We start from the raw sequence: 21,053 nt of genomic DNA on the forward strand, positions 1-21,053 counted from the left end.
TATCGGAAATGTCTATTATTGTACTGTTTTAATTGAGGAAAGTTTGATTTACTATTTTCATTTTTATTAAGGTAAAAGAGGTGTACAACACTGTATATGATTCAGAAGTATAGACTCATACATGCTTTCTGTACTTCTGAATCATACACAGTGTTATACACCAATTTTACCTTAATAAAAATGAAAATAGTAAATCAAACTTTCCTCAGTTTACACCAAATCCAAGGCTCCAGTAATCCTCTACCATAGTCCACTGGGCCTTCTCCACACCCTATTCTCTCCCCGTTCCCCTGCCCTTCCTCTCTCTCATTCTTTGATAAGACTGCTACGATTTGTTACTGGTTTAGTTCTGTCTGATCCTTTCTTTTGTTTCTCTATATTCCACATATAAATAAAACATTGCGGTATTTTGACTTATTTCACTTAAGATTATCCCCTCCAGTTCTATTCATGTTGTCACAAGTGGCAAAGTTTTGTTTTTTTGTTTTTTTTGTTTTTTTAACTAGCTGAGCAGTAGTCCATTGTGTGTACATACTATCTCTTCCTAATCCATTCATCTGTCCTCAGGCATGTAGGTTGTTTCCATAACTTGGCTGATTGATTTTGAGCATAATTTTTCAGTTTCTTTGTAGTTCTAATTTTTTTTCTTCAAAACTGGACACTGAGTGTGTGACATATTTTAGAGACTTTGAATTCTGCTGTTTATTTTTTGTTGAGCATGATATTTGTTTTAGCCAGAATTTAATTGGACTCAATTTACACTCCAGACAGAGTCTTCCCTGTGGTAATTAGCAGCTGAAATATCCTCTCAGACATTTCAAGTTCTGTTTTCATCAAGCCCCTGACTATGCATTTCAGTGATCAGCTAAAATATTGGGCAGAATTTATATTCAGATAGAGAGGCTTACTACCTTCTGTAGTCCCCCTGCCAACAACCCTCTAGCTGTTTTGCTAGCCAGTTTCTTCCTCATGTCCATAAGAGTAGAATTTGCACTATCCATATATAAACCTAACCTAGTGAACTTTGCTCTGATATGCATTAAAAAAAAAAAGGCACTCTCTGGTACCTTCAAATAGATTTTTTTTAATATTTTGGTCTAGATTTTATAATTGTTATTTGTGGATAATCTGACAGTAGTAGTGTTAGGGGGAAAAGGATGTCCATAACAGTAGAAGTGGAATGGCCTGAAAATTGTTGACAGTAGGTAGATAACCATATAAAGAAGGAACACTTAAAATGCTATAAACTGTGAAAATGTGTATTATAAAAACCATCTCCAGAGGATCACACATTGATGAAAGGACATCTGTATGTCTCAGCCTTGCTTCTAGATGGGAAAAAATGTCTTTCCTGACTTATTTTAGGTCTAGGTTTGTGAATCAGAGGATAGGGTAGTATTTTGAATTAACATTAGGTTCTCGATCTAAGAGATGCAAAATTAAGAAATTAACATTAAGTTCAATTGAACTTAATATCACCATGATGGTGATAGTCTGGATATGATGACAGAATCAAATATAAAACTATTCTTGAGGTATCAGCCCTCAAACTTGGTTGTAATGTATTTCCACAAATAAAAGCCTACTAAAGATTGAATAACAATTTAAATTATGTAACACAGGGAATTCAGCCACCAGCAGATCTGACAAATATCAGGGAATTGTTAAGAATCTCAGATTATTTAACAGCCTGAGAGGTATATCCAAAATGATTAAATTAAAGAAAAAAGAAACAAAAACATAAGAGCACGATGATGTAAAAAAAAAATAAAAACTAAGGACTTCTGAGAAGCAATTAGTTAAAACTTACAAATAGAAATAGTTACATAAGGTAAAACTTAACAATTCAGTTAAATAAGCATATCCTGCCCAGATGAAGAGATAATTAGTGAAATGCAAAAAAAGCTTCTCAGTGGGATAAAAAAATTTAAATATGAAAGAGGTCAAGATATTTAGAGAAGAGAATATTCTGTTAAAAAAGTGTACACGCAACACTCCTGAAAGGTGGTAAAATTACAGTAAGTAAATTTTAAAAGTGATAATCCTAAAATAACAAATTTGGGGAGGAGATGATTGGTGAAGTAAGGTAGCAACAAAAATTGGAAGAACAAAAAAAATGAGTGAGTATTAACTAATTTGGCATACAGGAGAAAGACAATGTATAAATAATGCAATTGGAGTAAGTCATAAATAAGAAAAACTGTTGACACCACAGAATCTCAGGAAGCATTTGGAACTAGAGAGAACTCTTACTGAAGGTTGAGTGTGATGCAGGATTGAAACCAGGAAGAGATTGTAAGATAGCTATCTGGACTCAGTACAAGCTGAGGCTGGGTGTGAATGCTCTAAAAAAACACCTGGCTATTAAGTGCAAGTTTCATTATGATGAGGTTCCCACATCAACCGCCAAAGCACTCAATATTGATGATAAGTGTTTTCGCCTTTTCTTTTTCCTTGATGAGCATATCTTTCCTTGATGAGCATATCTTTCCTTGATGAGCATATCTTCCTTACCCCCTGATGTTTATTTTCTTATCTCATTTTTATTGTCTCCTCCCATGGTAACTTTACAATTAAGTTTCCATAACTTTATTGTTATAAATATAGGAATAGATGACCTGAAAAATTTTAAATAAGTTTTAAATGAGAAAATGTGTTTGGCATGTAATGCTGAATAAGTGATGTTCATTATAATTATTATAGAGACTCGCTGGCACTTCCTGAGAGGTTTCTCTGAATTTCTAATTGAGGAACATTATTTATATGGGAGTAACTTGAACCAGGTGAAATTGACAATGTAATATTTGAGGTCTTTATTGGATAAACTCACTAAATTCTATGAGGCTGTATTCCATTCAAAATGAAAACAAACTAGGGATTTTTCCTACATGAGTAAGACAGTCTACTGAACTGTAGCTTCAATTGTTCCTGTCTGAATAGGACAGTTTCCTAGAACCCTGTTGAGTCAGCATCCTGGCTCCATTCATGTACCTAGAATGAGATCAGCTTGAGTTCCAAGTAGGTAGGGATTTATAGAACCTGTTACCTGTGGCAGCCTTGAGTAAGAGAATAAAAAGCCACAGAAGATGGGAAGGTCAGGAAGAGGGGGGGTGGTGTAACTGAATGACTTCTCATTGACATCCAACAGTGACAGGCCCATGCCAGGCACTTTGTGAACTTTATCGTTGATATTCCTAGTATTATGTGACACAGATTAGTTTATATTTCCTTGTTGAAATAAGTATATCTAAGGTTGGCATGGGCTTTAATTTGGAATTTAAATTTAGGACTGTAAGACTCCCCCCCACCCAAAAAAAAAAAAAAAAAAACAAAGAAAGAAAGAAAAGCTATTTTAACATTCCAGAGAACTTAAACATAGCCTTCCAGAGTAGAGAACCATGCACTGTTTTAAGCATAGGTGAAATTAAGTAGTGGTGTCAGCCAGAGGACTGATTAAGCACATTTGAAAAGCTCATCTGAAATTGTAGGCTTTGAAATCTGGCATGATGTAAAGTAGGAAAAAAGCTCTATAGAACCTCAAAGTTGTTTTTTTGGTTTGTTTTTTTTTTTTTTTTTTTTTGAGGAGGCAGAGGAAGGACTGTTTACAGTCAAATAACTGTAGACCTTTCAATATATATTTTGTTGGAAGGTAATGAGAGTTAAGAGAGTTTAAAGGTCCCCAGGAAAGTAAAACTTGACCTTGCTTTGTGCACTGGATGCATTAATTTGAATATAAAGCTAATATTTGTTTATCAAATCTCTTTTGACACAATTTTGAAATTTTGCTTCCATTAGAAACATACACATAACTCTGAAATTCAAGGTCTCGAACACAAGGCCTAATAAAAACAACTTTTAAGCATCCAAAACATTCGCTTCAAAGAAGCATTTTGTCTCTGTCAATATGCAGTCTACAGTGCATTTAATTCTCAGAGGAAACTCCTGTGAGCAGTTGGCTAAATGGGTAATCAATCCCCTGATCTTGCCCAGTTCAATTAAAGCAAAGCTACAAGAACACAGACACTGTCACCCAAGTGGAGCTGGCGGGTGGAAACTCCCGGCCCAGCTGGGGCAGGCCCTCTTACTCTATTTCCCCTGGTGGTATGAAGGGCAGGAAAATGGCAGAGGACAGTCCACCTGCCAGTTCCACTTTCCATCTGAGTCTTGTTTTTAATCATGTGCTGTCTTTCTCTTTGCACACTGATTCCCAGGTAGGTTGTAGGGGGTAAGTGCCTATGGAAAGGTGGTTGGGAGAGCTAGGGGTTGCAATTATGCAATTATCCAAAAAGGTTTCAAAATTGGCCTTGTTGAGATGGTGATATTTGAGCAAAACTTTTTTTTTTAAAGGATTTATTTATTGGGCCTCCCCGGTGGCGCAGCGGTTGAGTGATGGGTTGCGAAGCTGCCCGCAGCCTCTGCAGCGCCGGTTCGATCCCCGCCTGCTCCCCGGCCACCAGAGGAGGGTCCCACATGGCACGCAGACCTCTCCTGCCGCCCGCTGCTCCCCTCAGCAGTGTACTTCAGTCCTTCTGCCTGCTCTGCTCCCCGCTCTGGCTCTGGTGAATTCTCTCACCCTGCTGTGCATCTGACTGTACCTAGTGTTTGTATGTACAAATAAATAAATAAATCTTAAAAAAAAAAAAAGATTTATTTATTTATTTATTTTTACTCAGAGGCATGGGAGGGTGAGAGTTTTCACCACAGATAGAACGGGGAGCAGAACAGGCAGATGGACCGAAGGCACTGCTGAGGGGAGCAGTGGGCGAGGCAGGAGCAGTCTGCTGTGCCATGTGGGACTCTCCCTGGCCGGCTGGGAATCAAACCCACGCTGCAGAGGCTGTGGACAGTTTCACAGCACTGTGCTCAACACACTGCACCACTGGGGAGGCCCCATTTGAGCAAAACTTAATGTAAAAGGAAATGAAGGAGTAAGTTGCATGTCTCTTTGGAGAGATTTACAGAGGAAACAAGTTCAAGCTCCCTAGGTGGAAGGCAAGGAAATCCCTAGAGCTGGAATAGAGTGAGTAGGTCTGAATTTCCTAGTAAAGTTCCTATTGAGCTTTTATGTATAGTTTTGATACTAAACTCAAGTCATCACAAGTGAAACACAAGAGTCAAGAGCTTCTGTTATGGAAGTAAAGATTTAGTTAGAGACTAGTACTCCAAGAAAATAGTAGGACCATATCCTCAATTAAGGAAGGGGATGAGGTTAAATAGGTTTGGGGGATCAGTGTTGAGAGCAAAGAAGTTAAATTTTATTGACTGAAAAAAAAATTAAGGGCATCCCTCATGGCCTAGGGGTTAAGGCTAAGTGCCACCATCTCGAAGGCCTGAGTTTGATCCCCGGTCACGAAGCTACCCACATGGCACAGCAGACCTCTCCTGTCTTGCTCGCTGCTCCCCTCAGCAGTGTATTTCAGTCAGTCTGCCTGTTCTGCTCCCTACTCTGTCTCTGGAGAATTCTCTCACCACCCCTCCACCCCTGCACCTATGACCTATACTCCAGTTCTTCTACACAAAAACAAGTAAATAAAATCTTTAAAAGAAAAAAAAAAAAGAAAAACAGGTTAAGGGCAAAGAAATATGGACATGGCTTAAGTACATTAGCTAGTAACCGGACACTTCATGCATCAAGAAGAGGCTTTTCTTCAGGTAACTGGAGTTTGAATGTCCAACCCTCTTCCTCTGGGTTCTCAGTTCCCAGCAGGTCTTGGAATTCAGCTCAAAGATGATGCTGTGTCTGAAAAAGCATGTCTCAGTAAAATATATTTTTTTTTTCTTTTGCACTCTTAGGAGCTGAAAACAATTTAACCTCTTAAGTGCAGTCTGTTTCTCAGATTTTCAATAATCATTTGTTGGTATAAAAAGCTGATTAATTCCAAAAAAAGTCCTAAATGAACTCTTAAAAGATCAGAAAGTACACAGTTTATTAGAACCAAAAGGAGCATTTAGCAGGTTATTCGACTCATAGAAAGTTTAGTCAGGTAGAAATACCAGACTCATGACCAGAATTTTATTAAATGTTTGCACTCAAATCAGGCTGCATGCAATAATATATATTGCTCGTTGGTGAAAAGCAGGTGCTCTGATAGACATATCAAGTTCAAGAACGTATTGTCTATGTTTTTTATCTTCTCAGAATTCACTCTCAGTGAGTACCTGCAACCTAAGAAGATCAAGGACATCTGTATAGCTTCTCACTTTTATCTTCACCCGGGCCTGTTTCCACGGGCCTGTCTTCTCACAGGCCCACTCTCTGTGACTCGCGCCCCACGCCCTAGTCTTCTGTGGTATTGCACCCAAACTTCTTTTACTCTCCACCAGTCTGAAGATTTTCCCATTTGATAAAATCCCATCTTTTACCTTCATATTATAGCAGGAAGTTTTTGTCTCCTCACTGGTGTATTCTCAGAACCTGGCACTTGCTGGTACTGAGTAAATGATCCATAAACATTTGTAAGTGGAATGAATGATAATTCTTCCTTGCCATAAAGCTGAAATCATTCCCTTTGATCTGTTTCCAGAGGCAAGGAGAGGCATGTGGGGATGTGGATGGGGAGCTGTCTGCCCTTTCTCCATTCTCTCTCAGTTCTCATTTTCTTCTCTTCCCAAAGAGCAAATCTTCCAAATGCCCTACCCCTCAAAGCTGCATAGGTATCAAAGTTACCCATCTCCTCCTCAACCCAAACCCTATTTCCTCAATGGAGGGCATTTCTTTTGGAAAGATGGAGGAAATTCATCTATCAAAGTCATTTACTTTGATGTTCCAGTAATTGCATTCTGTTCCTTTTGGAAGTGTCTGAATTTTTGAGAGAAGGCTCATTCATCTACATGATATTTTGATCTCAGGATTATCATAAAAAAAACTACCAGTGAATTTTAAAAGAAGTCAGGTCATTTGGGAAAATTATGATCTGTTTTCTTTTATGAGAAATATTCTTAGAATTGCTTCTTTGTAAACCCGTCTTTTTGTCCTTTCAAAACCTTTTAAGTGCACTGTCTCCAGGTCTCATCATGGTTATTTTCAAACATCCATTTTGAGATGTCTCTCTTGCAGCTGAGGTGTTTCTGAGTGACATTCCCATCAGTTCTGCAGGTGCATCTGGCCGACCTCTGTGATTGTCCCCATCAGTGCCAGGAGGGGGCCAGCCTGGATTCTGTGATTGCAGGGTAGCAGGCCACCCAGCCAATGGGTTACCTCTATTTCACTCACCATGTCCTTCAGCTAAAAAATCTTATTTTAAGGGCCATTCAAGGAGCAAAGGATATGGGGACAGAAGTATAGCTTGGCAAATCAGTAATTCTATTATTTGATAGAAAACATTTCCAATGGTTTTGGAATCAGGGCAAGATATATGTCTTGAAGTAACTGCAGTGGCTTTCTAAATAGTGGAAACATTCACAATATAAGGCTGGATGAACCGGAAATGTAGATATTTTCAAATTTAACTTCTCTGATTTCTTGCCAGATTGATTTCTTTCATTATGGGAACTTACTTCCACCTACATACCATTCTAGCCTCAGGAGGTAAGAGACTGATTTAGAGGTCTTAATTTAGGAGCGTCCTGAATTTTCAAGAATTTATTTGTTTAATATTTGAATGCCCATATGTGACATTTGGATTAATTGACTTATTTGGGTATAAGTCTTTTATGTCTCAGGTTAAGATTGAATTAGCATTAGCATTGCCACCATTGTGGACATCAAACCTAGAGGTACAGATTTGAACACTAGTTTCAGTCCAATCCCCATTTAAGGCCCAAGGTAGCTTGCTATTTCCTGTTTTCTCTGCCTTCACCGCCAAAGCCTCATCTCAGGAACTTAGATCAAAGGTTTCCTGACACTTTTCTGACCTCATCTCTCTTTGTTCTTCTTTCTTTATTCTCTGGCTAGTGCTCTTAACAGAGGCATTACTGCTCCACCCCTCCCTGGCTAGAGGGAGATTTGGAATATGGAGAGGAGGGATTTTAACAGTCACTATTACTTGGGGAAAAGTACTGGCATTTGATGAGTGGGATTTAAGGATGCCAAAAGTCCTGCCATGTGTGGCAGTCCTATAAATGAAGAATTGTTCCCTTGTAAAGGGTCCTCGTGGAAGAATATCATTTGTCTGATTACCGTCTCCCTCCAACATCTTTGTAATGATCTCTGCCCTTGCTCATGTTCTTTTTCATCAATGTTTACCCTCTCTTCTTTATGCACAATATACCTATTCCCCCTGAGATACCCACTCATGTACCTTTCTGAATCTGTCATTAGAGACTCAATTTTATTTTCACAAATCCATTCCCAATCAAGCCACTCCAGGCAGCATCTCACCATAATAAATATGCTTCCTGGCTATCTTGTGCATTGCAGAAGAATCAAGCACATTTTTTGTTTGTGCTTAAACCTTTTTCATGTGCCTGTCTTTCCTTCCTGAGCTTTAGAGAGCAGTGTCTCCTGTCTTATATTTTTCCATCTTATATTTAGTCTATTTCTGTAGTCTTGTAATTCAGCCAGATAGGTTTACTTTCTTTCTCCAAAACATGCTGTGGCTATTGTCCTGGACATTCATTGAGGCCTCCCTTGTAGGTAAGTGTGATGTTGGGACTGAATGATAGTCTAAAGAATGAGGCAGTGGTCGGACACATCACTTGAAGGGACACATCACCCCCTAGTTCTGACCCACGAACATTATGCAGTTGCAGCGATTGTTGCCTTTTGTTACAGTAGCAAACATTACTAACACACATACCATGTACTTACATCTGTGTGAATTATTCACATTGCCTAGAATGAGTTGCCTCTTTACATGTTTAAATTTTCTGCTCCATCTGATACCTAGATTAACTCCTTCCTACTCTATGAAGCTTTCTATAGTTTGAGCAGTCCAGAGTGAATTCTTCTTTCCCAAATTCTTGAAAATTACACAGATAACTTGACTACTCGATGAGCAAATAATACTAGATCTCACATAGTTTGCTTAGCTTTCTTTTTTTTTTTTTTAGGAATCACATGGTTTTTTATTTAATTTTTTAAATAATAAATTTTATTTTTATATTCCCCATACATTTGCAACCCCCCCATTCTGACCCCAATCCCTCCCCTCCCGCCCCCCACCCCCCCTGAAAGTGTCTCTGGTTCATAGTTTTTTGTTGATTTTGATTTTCACTTTCTTATAGTTATTCATTTTCCTAGTCCCTTATTTAAGTTCTCTAGATTCCTGATGTGAATGAGACCATCCGGTATTTTTCTTTTTCTTTCTGGCTTATTTCGCTGATCATGATCCCTTCCAGTACCATCCGTGTTGCTGCAAATTGCATGTGTTTATCTTTTTTGAATGCTGAGTAATATTCCATGGTATATATGTACCACATCTTCTTGATCCAGTCATCTATTTTTGGGCATTTGTGTTGTTTCCATAGCTTAGCTATTGCAAATAATGCTGCTATAAGCATAGGGGTGCAGGTGCTCTTTGGAATTGATGTTTCTGTGTCCTTTGGGTAAATACCTAGGAGTGGAATTGCTGGATCCTATGGAAGCTCTATGTTTAGTAGGTCCAGAAATCTCCACACAGTTCTCCATAGTGGTTGGACCAGTTTGCACTCCCACCAACAGTGCAGGAGAGTTCCTTTTTCTCCACACCCTCGCCAACATTTGTTGTTGCTAGTTTTTTTATTAAAAAAACTAGTTTGCTTAGCTTTCATGTGTGTTTTCTACGTTCTCTGATAAGTGCTAAGGTCTTTCAAGGTAGTACTTTTATCTTATGTTTTATAGTATTAGGGAAAGAAATCATTGTAGGTGCTCAAGAAATCATTATAAAATGAATGAATTGACTTATTTTACTCAGTTGCTTTTTCTTTTTACATCTCATAGTTTCTTATTGACACAGCTGGCACTGTAATATTGTATTGCTTCCATAGTTTGAGGTTTGACATTATTTCTTGTTTTCTTGTTTCTCTGTCTGCTTCTCAGTGAGAAATGCTTTTGAAAGAAATTATACCTTCCTACTACTTATCTATCATCCTCTCTAGTGCTATTATTTGTTTATGTTTAATACATGGTAGTTGAATAAGTGAATATATAATTCCTTTCACTGAATTCAGGAAATAATATATGTAAACTATTCTAACCCTCCTGTTTATAGAGATATCAAAACACAGTATCATATTTCTTTATTTTCTTTGTTATCAGGGGAGTGATCACACAGGGCTGTCTGACTGCTGTGAATGAGGTCAATCATTATGTATCGACTTTTTGTCTAACAAAAGAAAAGAGTTTTCAGTCTGTAGGATAGTGTGATCATCACTTTTGCTGGTTTCATCTTTGAGTTAACGTATCCTCGTGCATATAATATTTCTCAAATTGGTGGGGTATTCTGGTTAGACTTTGCTTACAGGGATTTGTTTGAGGAAAAACCTATTGAGGCAAAGGCTTTACCAAGAAATCAAAGTTATTGACTCTGCTCTTCTTTCTCCTCCACTGAACCCTGTGACCCATTTAGCAATCAATAGTGACCATAAAGAGGAGAAGCTCAGGTCAGGTTTCAGGAGACCTGACCTCTCATTCCAACAGCTTGATCCTTAGCAACCCATTTCTTTCTGGACAACTCTATCCACAGGAAATTGGATCAATATATTTCTCACTTCCTTTTGTATATCTTGTTAGGGTCAATGAAGCAATATTAATACCCATCTAGGTAATTTATAACTAAGGGCCAGCTAATAGGTAAAGATTCCCAAAATATATTGGTCTTAAAATCTTTTTGAATCAATATCAAGCAGATAATTTAAGTCTCTAACTATTCTAGGTTACTCGGGTATGTCAGGAAGTGGTCCTGATTATTGGCCTGGGTCCTTTGCTCAGAGCCCTGAGTTTTTTTAGCCCTTTAGGGAGCAGATGTCAGGACTCAAGTTCCTAAGTAGCAAAATGAGAAGGCTTCTTCAATGAGAAAGCCAATAAGGATCTAGGCCAGAGTTCCAGAGGTTGGTTCTGTCAGGTAGAACATGGAAGAATTGTTAATGGGCAAAATGTCTGAACTCTGTCACTGGGTCTGAACTCTTTTATTGCTCTGGGTCCAGTCACCCATGACTCCAAATGCAAACAAAAGGGTGTAGAAAAAAAGATTATTCTAAACAACAGGTTAGCAGAGAGGAAAAACTAGCAGGGCAGAGGGAGAGGGATGGTGTGAACTAGAGCTGCCATAATAGGAGCTGGCCTGCCGTGTCTGAAACTGGGGTGGGTGGCAGCCTGAGACAAAGTCTTACCAAGCCTTGCCATCTCTGGGGTGGCAGAGTGAGGTAGAGGTCTACTGCTACTGAGATTGGGGCTATACCCTCCTGGCGTGACCCCAGGGAGCAAAAGGCCCCACACCCCTCTGTTCCGCAAGATAGCTGCTGTCTATAGCAGCTCTGATAAAGAAAAGGTCATGATTATCACTCCCTATTAAAGACTCACAGAAGAACTGCTCAGCTCCACCCTCTCATGAACAGCCCCCTGGTTCAGGACCTCAGAGAGTCCAATCATTGTGCAGGCATTGTTTCTCAGAGATAGGGCCTGGTCTATGTCCAGTAATTAGGGGGCAGAGTTCTCTCATCCTGGAGGGAAAATTGAGGTGGCTTGCACTTAGCCTGGGGAGCTACACTGAACCCATGGAGGACCTGGGGGAAGTAGGCCTCAGCATCACTGGCTGCTCCAATGGGAGGCATTTATAGCAGAGGATAGGGACAGTAGTGAGGGTAGGAAACATCCAGTGGTTCAGGGCTGGGAGATACAATATTTGAAAAAAGAGTTTTAATTTAAAGGCTGCCAATTCTTTCTATAAACTGTCTCACTCATTGTGTTTAGTATGTCTATTCAGCTTAAGTACCTGCTTATTATGCACAAGGACCAGACTCATTTCATGTTGGCGTTGTGTCTATCAGAACATTGTCACAGGGGAAATGTTTAGTACACACCAGCTAGAAGATTGATATCTGTGCTTAGATTCGGTAAGTTTCATTCCAGTTTGTTTCAGATTCTGGGACATACTTTCCATACCTGCTTTTGGGTTTTCATTCCCTTCATCATTCCATAATTATTTTATTGTATGCACAGCACTGTTCTAAAAGCTAGAGATACAGACAAATTCACACCATTATTGAGCTTACATTCTTATGATTCTTATGGGAGGAAAACGCATATGTCCATACTATTCCCTGAGACATTTTGTGTTAAAGCAGCAGCAAAGGGACCAAACAGTAGCAGCAAGGGGGGGAATTACAGGAAATGAGGTCAGAGTTAGCAGTGATAAGGACTAGGATATATTCCAGGTATAATGGGGTAGACCTTGGATGAACTTGAGCAAGATCTATTGTCTTCTCAAAAACATTGTTCTGGTTGAAGCCTGGACTATAGATACAAGGGGGCAAGTGTGCCATGAGTCTGTTGCTTTGGTCCAGAGAGGAATGGTAGTAATTTGAAATGGTGGGGGTGAGGGTGACCTTCCCCCCAAATCATTTCAATCATTGTCAGAGTAGAAAGATGATAATTTATTTTATGAATCTGATGGCCTTCCTCAGTGTCTCTGATGTCCTCAGAGCATCCTTTACTTGCCATTATAGAATTATCCTATGTCCATATGTCTGTTTCCCCCTTGTGAGCCTTCATTTCCTTATCTGTAAAATGGGGGTGAAAACAGTACCATTTCAGATGGTTGTTTGGAGGATTAAATAAGAGATGAATTGAGAACAGTGATTGGTACATAGAAAATATTAATATCTAAAAATAATTGTAAAAATACCAACAATATCATTATAGGATGATGATTATGCTTACACAATAATTAACAATACTAATAATTTATGATAAAAATGTTGACAAAATGTCAATAATTATTACTAGCATCACATCTTATTTTTAATAGGTTGTGAGCTCTTCGAGGGCTGAGACTAGTCATAATAACCCAACTATGATAATAATAATGGCTATTAATAGCTAACATCTATTGAATAACTAATATACGCCAGACACTGAACAAAGAAATAACATAAATGATCTCCCAAATCCCTATAACTTTTACAGATGGATGCATTCATGTTTAGATAAATAAAACAATTTGACAAAATCACTGAGACTATATAAGTGGCAAACCTACAATTTGACCCTGATTCTAGTTTGACCTCACATCAGGCCTCAGTTGTTAACCAGCAGAGGAAAGTGGACCAACACTGAGCACTCATGTTTAAGAACTGCTACACACCTCCTCCAAATGTACGTGGTATAGTCAGCTGGTCACCCACAGGCTGCTGGGTCCCTTTTCAGCTTCATTAGCACATTATTGAACCTCACTAAGCAGTACCTCCCTAACTAGCTGAGCACTGAGTTGACATGCCTGAAGTAATGTAATAGAGTTTCTCTACTTTTTAAAGTCAACCACGAATAGTTTCTGATGCCCTACCTCAGGGAAAACAGGGACAAAAGTTTGAACTAATAAACAACCCATCCAGGGGCCTCTCTGGTGGCACAAGGGGTTAAGTCTCAGCACTATCAAGCTGTTGGAAGCCATTGCAGCACAAGTTTGATCCCTGGCCAGGGAGCTGACCCACATGGCAAAGCAGACCTCTCCTGCCTCATCTGCTGCTCCCTCTCAGCAGTGCATTTCAGTAGATCTGCCTGTTCTGCTGCTCCCCACTCTATCTCTGGTGAATCCTCTCACCTTAGCATCTCTGTCCTGCACCCCAGTTCTTATATGGATAAATAAAGTCAATCTTACGGAAAAACAAAACAAAACAAAAACAAAAAAAAAAAACAACCCATCCAGCCTTGGTTGTAATGTTAAGTTCTTGGTCAAGAGATGAAAAAGCCCACGATTTTTAAATCATGTTGACTAGCTCCTGGGAACAATATTGCAACAAGTAAAGCAGCTATCAAAACAGACTAAAATTACTGACCCTGAAGGGCTCAGTGTCCTAATAGTAAAGGCGAAAGATATCTCCACCAGAAAAACAGGAAAAGGGAGCAAACACTAATTAAGCAGCTGTTACATACTAAGTATTTTACATATACCTGCCCCTCTAATGTAATTCAATCAATTAAAGAATATACTGTTTACTAAAAAGGCACAGAAAGGTCTATAAGTTGCCCAGCATCATAGAACTATGTGGCCCTGAGCTACCAGTATGCTTTTAGTGTCCCGCAACTCTGCCTTGTTTGTTCAAATCCATTAAGTCTCAGTTTACATCATTTTATTAGGAAATTTCCACACCTTGCCATATCCTCTGTTATAATTTCATCCTGACTGTTTCGCTGTCATCATTTTATAATTAGCTTCATTTGTTGTTCCCCTGCCCACCTTGTAAACCTTGAAAGGGGGTGTCCAAGAACTCATATAGTTCTGGCTTAAAGTAGCTGCTCAGTAAACAGTTGTTTAATTAGCTGTCTCATCTTTATTTTTTATTTTTTATTTTTTTTAAAGATTTATTTATTTATTTGTTTATACAAGCATTGGGTACAGTCAGAAGTGCAGAAGGGTGAGAGAATTCACCAGAGCCAAAGGGGAGAGCAGAGCAGGCAGATTTACTGAAACACACTGCTGAGGGGAGCAGCGGGCGGCAGGAGAGGTCTGAGCGCCATGTGGGACCCTCGCCGGTGGCTGGGGATTGAACCGGTGCTGCAGGGCTATGGGCAGCTTCGCAGCCCAGCGCTCAACCGCTGCGCCACCAGGGGAGGCCCAGCTGTCTCATCTTTAAACAAGATGTTTGTAGTGTGCAGTTTCTGCCACTGCTGTGTTTCTGGAGATAATATCCAAATGTAGTTGAGGCAGAGACCTGAGTAGGACTTCATGTCACCAAACAGCTGATGGTGTGGGGAGAGCATGACTACAGCCTAATGCATTTCAGTTCTTGTCAGAATTCAGCCCAGGTCTTTTTGTGTGTTCTGTGCACACAGTGCCAGAGATCCTTATTCTCTCTTTTTTCCTTCCCGCAGGGCCTGGGAAGAGCCTGTGTTCCTTTTCTTTGTTGGCAAAGCTGCCACCCGCTCCACACTTGGAACTGCCCCCACCCCCCAGATCAGAACAGGAAATAAGTAGCTGTCTTCCTGCAGAGACAGGTACTGAAGCTCTTTTCACTGTAGAATTTTACCATGAATTGGCACAAAGACACAGTTGGGAACTGAAATAGACAAATATAGTTTGGCTGTAGGGAAATTATCGAGATTAAATAATTTTTGTGCATTGCCAGAGACATGATTCTTGGTTTTGATTCCTGCCCATGCTGACCCCTTGGGGGAGCTAGGTAGGGCTATTCACCTGCCTGGGTTTCCATTCCAGCTCATAGAACTTCAATTCTTTATTGTGAAAATGGGGGTAATGTTGATTTTGATTTTTACTTTGTATTGATTAGTCTTTTTCCTGGTCTCTTATTTAGGTTTTCTAAATTCCTGCTATGAGTTAGACTATCCGGTATTTTTCTTTTTCTTTCTGACTTATTTCGCTGAGCATGATCCCTTCCAGCTCCATCCATGTTGCTGCAAACTGCATGTGGAAGGACTAGAGTCAAAATAAGGGGGGTGGTGCAATTGTATGGGGAATATAACCAAAATGAAAATGCATACATTGTGCAAAGATGAAAAAAGATGTAAGAATTATATAAAATAAAATATTTTAAAAAAATAAAAAAAATAAAAGTTGCTAATCTACTCAAAAAAAAAAAAAAAGAAAGAAAATGGGGGTAATGGTATCTATTAGGTTGAACATATAAAATTGTCATTTTGGTAGGTCAGGAGGATCAAATATTGACAATTTTATATAGCTCAACTTAATACATCATATGATTGTTCTAGGATCAAATGAATAATGCATGTGGAGCACTTATCATAATGCCTGTCACAAAAGTACTCAATACATGTTAGCGATGAGGATCTTAATGATTTTTATCTCAGGCAATGACTAAGGTCTAATTGGACTTCTGCCCTCAATACAATTTTTCTAAGTGGCACCAACCAAATGCCTAACATTATCTGACCATTGCTGACAGGTAAAGAGTAAGCAGACAACCCCTGAAGAACCCTCTTCCCAGTATATTGCCTTGAATGTAATATTGGAGAAGATTGGCAGGAATCTTGTGTCCCAAGTGGACATGTTAACTGTCCAAAGCCCTCTTTTGAACTAAGAGAAACCTATTTCTTCCACATCTCCATCTACCAAGTATTCACCACACACGCATTTCCTCACAATGCTCACTTAATATTGCTGTGACATTGGTTGAGTCACTTAATATCTGAGTATCCTTTTCATTCTCAAACAAATATGCACTGAGTACTTGCTAAATTTTAGGCAAATCCTGATAGATTATGGAAATGCTGCTTTCACAAAGATTTTATCCACACAGTTATGAGTCGTTCATTTTTCACTCATTCTACAAATATGTATTGAGCATCTACTAGATGCCAAGGATTATGTTAGACAATGGATAAAATGGTGGCCAAATCATATATAGTCCCCGGCTACTTACAGTTTACTATGAGAGTTGGACATTGAATATGCAGTCTTATATAAATAAATGTATAAATTGTGGGAAGTATTATGAATGAGAATATGGTATTATGGTAGCAAGAGATACAAAGCTTTAATGTAATCTGGCAAGGTAGGGCAGAGCTGCCAGCCAATCTTGCCATACCTTTGAGAGAATTAGATAAAGATATGCTAGCAGATGCGGGTCCACTCCAGAACTGGCTAGTGGAGTATAGGGATTGGCTAGTGGAATATGACTGAAATCCACTCATCACATGACATTTCATTTGCCCCTCAGCCGAATGCTCTTGTGTGGTGCATCCTGCACAAATGTGCAGGCAGCTTTGGGTCAGGGCAGGCTACCATAAGGAAACAATGCTGGAACACGTGTCGTCTGAAAGAAAATGAAAATAACCATAAATATGGGAAGTTGTATACTTGCATTTGGTACAGTTAAGAATTGGAGTAGAACTCCAGACAAAGAACTATGTGTGAGGGCTTTGTGGCAGCAAGAAACAGGGTTCACTTGAATAGTTAAAAATGTCCAATAAAACTAGAGGTCAGAGAATAGTGAAGAAAAGTCAAAATAAAATTGGAGAGAAAAGCAGAGATCAGAACTTGTGGGCAGAGATCATAACTTATCTCCACCGTGTGAGCAATGAAGAGTCACTTAACTGTTTTGTATAGATGGTAGTAGCAGAATTAAATGTTTGTCATGATTACTTACGACTCTAGGAACAAAATGGATTGGAGAGAGTTGCCAATAGTGAATGAGTTAGGAGGATGTTGAAGGTGAAAAGTAATAGTAGTTTGTAACCATGTGGCATCCACGTTGATGGACAAGCTGGCATATAATCAATAAGTATTAGGAGATAAACTTGATAGATTAAATATTGGGAAGGACAAAACAGGAATGTCATAGATTTTGGTTTGTGGAGTGGCAGGGATGGTGAAGCCATTCCCTGATAGAGAGGATGCTGGAAGAGGGCCCTGTTGAGGAGCGGGAGGCTGAGTTGAGATTTCTTTTTTTTTTAAAGATTTATTTATTTATGCATACAAGAACTGGGGTATAGGCCAGAGGTGTAGGGGGGATGGTGGTGAGAGGATTCACCAGAGACAGAGTGTGGAGCAGAACAAGCAGACTGACTGAAATACACTGCTGAGGGGAGCAGTGGGTGAGAGATGAGAGATCTACTGCACCATGTGGGTAGCTCCCTGGCAGACTGGGGATCGAACTCATGCTGCAGGGGCTGCGGACAGCTTCACAGTGCCATGCTTCACCCCTTGTGCCAGCAGGGAGACCCCGAGTTGAGATTTCATTTGTGGTATCCTAGTGGCATTATCAGTGAGGCAGTAGCAGCAAATCAGAGGAGAGACATGTGTCAACCACAAAAATGGATGAGCCTCCTGTACTAAGATGGCAGTTAAAGCCAGAGGCGTGATTGAGGTCACCAAGGAAGAAAATGTAAACAAGATAAGGAAGCTTACAAGTGAACCTTTAGGAATTCCAAATTTACTGGCCAGATGGAGGAAGATAAACCTTCAAAGCTGTTTTTATATCCATTTTCCAGAAAGCAAGACTCAGAGGAGTAGAGTAATTTGCCCAAGACAAATGGCTAGCAAATGGTAAATGTGGAATTTGAACCTAAATCTTTAATATTCCAGAGCTCACATTCTCCCAGCATGTCACATTCTTTTGTTTTTAGACAATTAGTTCTTGAAAACTTTGAAAGAGGTTTCTGTTTTTTTCATTTAGCATTGAATAACTCTTTTTCAGTACAATTGTTTTCTTTTACTTAAAACAAACAAACAAACAAAAAAACAAAATCAGCCTAAAACACCCTCACTGGTGAGGGTGAGTATCAAAAGGCAACATCGGTGCTACCATAAGAGGGATAGTAAAACAGAAACTCCACCAGGCCCTGGAGCCTTGAGTTCACCAACTTGACATAATTAGGTGTTCACTTAGCACTCAGTAATTAAATGACTTTACATCAACTTCTTTACCAGTAAAAAAAAAAAAAAAAAGTTTTGTGTGAGGTGCAACACACACCTCCAGGCTTTTTTTTTTTAATTTTATTTTTATATTCCCCATACAATTGCAACCCCCTTATTTTGACCCCAATCCCTCCTTTCCCTGCCCCCCAGAACCCCCCAAAAAGTGTCTCTGGTTCATAGTTGTTTGTTGATTTTGTTTTTTACTTTCTTATAGTTATTCTTTTTCCTGGTCTCTTATTTAAGTTTTCTAGATTCCTGCTATGAGTGAGACCATCCCATATTTTTCTTTTTCTTTCTGGCTTATTTCGCTGAGCATGAACCCTTCCAGCACCATCCATGTTGCTGCAAATTGCATGTGTTTATCTTTTTTGAATGCTGAGTAATATTCCATGGTGTATATGCACCACATCTTCTTGATCCAGTCATCTATTTTTGGGCATTTGAATGAGATACCATCTGACACCAATGAGAATGGCACATATTAAAAAAAAACTAGCAACAACAAATGTTGGTGAGGTTGTTGAGAAAAAGGAACTCTCCTGCACTGTTGGTGGGAGTGCAAACTGGTCCAACCACTATGGAGAGCTGTGTGGAGATTTCTGGACCTACTAAACATAGAGCTTCCATATGATCCAGCAATTCCACTCCTAGGTATTTACCCAAAGGACACAGAAACATCAATTCCAAAGAGCACCTGCACCCCTATGTTTATAGCAGCACTGTTTACAATAGCTAAGCTTTGGAAACAACCTCCAGGCTTTTTCACAAAACCTGCCTTCATGGCTGGGTCCTGCTGCTGGCGCCTGTCGAGTCACTAACTGCACTGTCACACCTCCAGGGAACATAAGGGCACTTCTCTCTCCCTGTTTCAGGTCAAAGAGCTGTGAAACGGATCCCAGCAAGTCCTAGGAATGAGGTCTCAGCCCCCGAAGTGTCTGCTGCGCACAGTAGCTTCTCCTTTTACTGCAGGCAGCCCAAGGGGTCTGTGAGATAAACTGGAAGTTAGAAAAATTTGGGAAAGAGTTTTGTTTTTTTAAGATTTATTTTTTTATATTCCCCATACAATTGTACCCCCTTTATTTTGACTCTAATCCCTCCTCTCTTGGCCCCCCATAGTGTGTCTCTGGTTTATAGTTGCTTGTTGATTTTGATTTTTTCTTCATTATAGTTATTCTTTTTCCTGGTCCCTTATTTAGGTTTTCTAGATTCCTGCTATGGGAAAGAGGTTTTTTTAGGTCAATCCTGCCCAGAGATGACTGGACGACTAGTTGTATCTTGTATATTTTGTTTCCAGCTTCTCTACCTTCATCATAATGAAAGGTCAGGAGAGGATTCTGACTTGGAAACAGCACTAAAAGGAAAACCAAATTTAGGGTTTAATGCCATGACCTGGCAGACCTGAGGTGGTATATCAAGAGGTGGGCTAACACCCAAGACGTTGGAGAGTAAGCATCTCAGGTATGAATAAATGAGAGGGATGGACATTATGAAAGTTGAGATTTTAAAAGATAGCTTTTAAAATGTGGTATGGAGAGGAACAGAGCTATGTTAAGGCAGGGTCGTAGAAATGAGTTGTGAAACAGAGTGAAAGAATCGTGGTGCTAAAGGGATCAAGGACAACTAGAATTAGGTTATTAAATTGTCTTCAAATGAAGGAATGCAGGATCACAGAGGGATATAAGGTGAGGAGAAAGATTGCTGAGATGCTTTGAGGTGATGTTGTTTCCTTCAAATAACTGAATTATAGTATTGGCATTTTATAGGACTCCATGCATAGCATCCTCTAAATTTGAAACCAATTAAGAAAACTACAAGAATTAAAACAGATGGGATCAAAAAGGTGATCTTTTTTTTCTGGTAAAATTAATTTTGGATATGCAGATAATATCTGCAGACAAATGTACTGTCTACCATTGACTCCTAGACTTAGTTATTCAGGCTTTGGAAGCTCTGGAACCCATTCAGGCTTCTCGTGGAAAGTGAGAGACTTACCTTTTTCATATTATCAGACAACAGAGAAGAAGGCATGCTCGTTGATGGGAGTCCAGCTTCTGAAAGAAGGAAGACAGGAAAAGTCAGATCTATGTATGTCCAGGTCTTTAATCATAACCTTAATCATTTTGGTCACTCCACCTCAGGAAGGGGAAGAATAGAGGAATATAAAGGCAGTGACACCTTCCTCTGATGAAAGGAAGTGTAAGGATTAGAAACAGATTTTTTTTTCCTCTGAGGCTTGGGTCCGGTAGGAAAAATAAAAATTGTTTTCTACATGTTTCAAATAGAAAGATGCTTTCTTCAAATTGAGGTATATTTGCATGCAATAACATGAAGAATAGAGTTCTTAGAAATATGTAAATGGAGATAACAATGTGTTTAACGTCTACCACAAGATAGGAGTGTCAACACTGGTCTACCTTGACCCTAATTAACAAGTGGATGAGGTGGGACATGAATTTGATGCCACTGAGAGGGAAATCTAAATCATCTCTCTTAAAAATACTTTGGTTGTAAGATACAGACACCCTCTCAAACTAGTTTAAAGAAAGGGACCAGAGAATACTTATACAACTCATGGGTAAA

At 39.3% G+C, this 21,053-nt stretch overlaps 1 long non-coding RNA gene across 6 annotated transcripts in view; it reads left to right on the forward strand.

The window, feature by feature from the left end:
* Positions 1 to 21,053, forward strand: part of LOC119241252 (uncharacterized) — a 96,743-nt gene that overhangs the window by 40,080 nt on the left and 35,610 nt on the right. For 3 of the 6 annotated variants that reach the window (XR_008551158.1, XR_005124284.2, XR_008551157.1), the window contains exon 2: positions 14,951 to 15,073. The exons of 1 other annotated variant lie outside the window; for it this stretch is intronic. This is a non-coding gene — a long non-coding RNA (uncharacterized LOC119241252). Of the gene's footprint in view, positions 1 to 11,833; positions 11,974 to 14,950; positions 15,074 to 19,771; positions 19,932 to 21,053 lie in introns of those variants that run through there. 2 more of the 6 variants (XR_008551156.1, XR_008551160.1) reach the window with 2 other exon arrangements.

The sequence above is a fragment of the Talpa occidentalis genome, unplaced genomic scaffold, assembly GCF_014898055.3.
Source record: "Talpa occidentalis isolate TD23 unplaced genomic scaffold, MPIMG_talOcc4v2.1 talOcc4.12, whole genome shotgun sequence".
Classification (NCBI taxonomy): Eukaryota; Metazoa; Chordata; class Mammalia; order Eulipotyphla; family Talpidae; genus Talpa; species Talpa occidentalis.